Raw genomic sequence first — 2575 nt, 5'->3', positions numbered from 1 at the left:
GGGGTGCCTTTGTGCTGAGATTGACTTACGTAGCTCTTTGCGGCACATCGTGTGTCAGAAACGAAGAATGTGTCACTCAACAAATCACTGACCCTCCTCTCCCTCCCCCAAGCCCCTCCCACTGTTACCCTAAGGGCACTCGTTTCAGGGGGAGCTATGGGTGGCGCACCGGCATGATGCTCGCATGCTGATTCTCGCCTCGCTTTTGTTCTGTCCAGGAAAGTTTCCAAGCTTCGAGTCTTTCATTGATGCATATTAGTCATATTACTGTTTACATCATCATCATCATCAGCAGCAGCAGCTGCAGCATCGTCATTACCTTTCTCACCCTGGATCAGGATATAGGCCACTTACACTTTTCACCGTTACCTATCCACGCGGCCAGCCGCTTGGTGTTGTTTCATGGCTTTCCACTTTCTGTACATCTATTTCTCAGAATTTCTGTGACTCTTCTTCAGGTTCCGCGCGGGGTCTTCCCCTTGATCTTTTACCCTGTGGGTTCCAATCTAACACGTTCCTTGTTATGCAGATGTTGACTACTATTTATATAGATTCTATATTCTAAGAAAAAGGGATGAGCTTACAGCAATATATTTTAACTCGAATATTTCAATAAAATCCGTTCATAAAAGCCTTTCAATGTTTTTGATTACGATTTTTTATGCTTTTCGGGTTAAATTTGCCCTCTAAAAATATATTGAATGAAACATCAATTTAAGTATTTTTAAAAATCAATTCGGTACGAGCAGGCCACTGGCGTTTTGAAAACTCATGGGTGGTGTGGAGATTCCACGATTTTGAGTCTGAAAAACATTGAAAAGCCAATTCGGTGCCAAACGTTAATCCCTGTATTTCAAACTTAAAAAAAAAAAAAATCAATTGTCGTATTCGATGTTCTCACATCAAAGATCAAGATTCAGGACAAAACTGTAAACGTTTGAACTTTGCAACCTTTACTGGAACGGGAAACGATAAAGAAACAAGTCAAATTCTCTTCATTTTGCATCGATTACCCACCGAGCACCATTTTCGCCCAGTATTGTGTACCTAATGCACCCCGCATAATTCAGCAAAATTTGATAAATTTTTACATAACATTTGATTATTTTATTTTATCATTCTTTGTTAAAGTTAACAGAATCGAATAATTTCACATTTTTGGGCTCAGTTTGCATAATTTCAGAATTTTTCCTGCATAAAACGACGGGACAGACTAATAGACCTAGGTTGCCATGGAAAGATAATAGATTTATGATTAGAATTGATTATTATTAATTTCAGCAGATTTTGATTAAAAACGTACTTTAAGTTTCCTAGGAACCTATTCTCCCTTACTATTCTCTCTGCGTTAATCGATCTCTCTTGTTTCACTGAAATCGGCAAATTAAAAGTTGATTCTTTTTTTAGAGCATTTTTATTTTACATTATTACTGCTAACAGAACAAAAACCACCCACAGGACACACGCACTGATACATTTCATCATTAAAATAATGTTTGTTTCCACTCAAAAACTAACGAGGTTTGTAAAGTTGCTCTGCATCCACATCGTGTTAATTCAGGGTAGGAATGGATTCCTACCTGTTTTAAAAAAATATGTTGACATAATGATAAACACTGCTTTTGTTGATGATAACTAGATCTAATTTCATTTTTTAAGCATAATGATCAGTTATACGAGAGATACAGTGGAATCCTGATAAAGTCCACAATCTCAAAGTTTACCCTTGCTTACCGTGAACACCTCGATCACTGTGGTTCCGTTTCTTACCTATTCTTTGTTTAAGTAATTGTGTTTCTGATACAGTCAACCGCTTGAGTCTTAACCTTTCGTAACTAAGAATTCATTTAAGAAGAGATACATGTATTTAGGGCCTGGGTTAGTGGTGTACATACCTCCACTTACTTTGTTCACTCATTACCTCCAGTTTTGGTGACAACTTCAGATTTATATTCACTGAAATTGAGCTAACATCTTGTTACCAGGTACTTTGTAATTTTGTAGCTATCATCTTTAATTTTCAATGGCCAGAAGTACAGTGGATAAAGTCAACCTTGCACAAAGTCAACACTTTGACTTTATCAGCATTCCACTACAATTTGTTTTATTTATAATTAAGGCGCTTTTGACATTGACACGAGTCTAAATTTTTTCCTTATTAGTAAGAAAGAGTGTATCCAATATTTTGCTTGAATGATTTACTCAGTTATTTTTTTGTGAATGTAGAACTGCATATATTATTATGTGCATGTATGTTGGTATGCATGTTTTTCCTGAATTTTATGTAAAACGTATAGAACAATGACTGTGTAACACAGAATTGCGCGATATAAATGTCATATTATTATTATCATTATTATCATTATTATCATTATTATTATTATTATTATTATTATTATTATTATTATTATTATTACTATTATTACCATTATTCTTGTTTATGTTAGTATTATTATTATAAGCAAACAATGCAATATTACAGAATTGTGTGTGTGTGTGTGTGTGTGTGTGTGTGTGTGTGTGTGTGTATTTTATTTGAACAGTCCTTTAACAGCAATAACAGCATATCACACCA

This window comes from Aplysia californica, unplaced genomic scaffold (genome assembly GCF_000002075.1).
Source record: "Aplysia californica isolate F4 #8 unplaced genomic scaffold, AplCal3.0 scaffold00014, whole genome shotgun sequence".
In the NCBI taxonomy this organism is placed as follows: Eukaryota; Metazoa; Mollusca; class Gastropoda; order Aplysiida; family Aplysiidae; genus Aplysia; species Aplysia californica.
Note: the sequence above shows the minus strand (reverse complement) of the source record.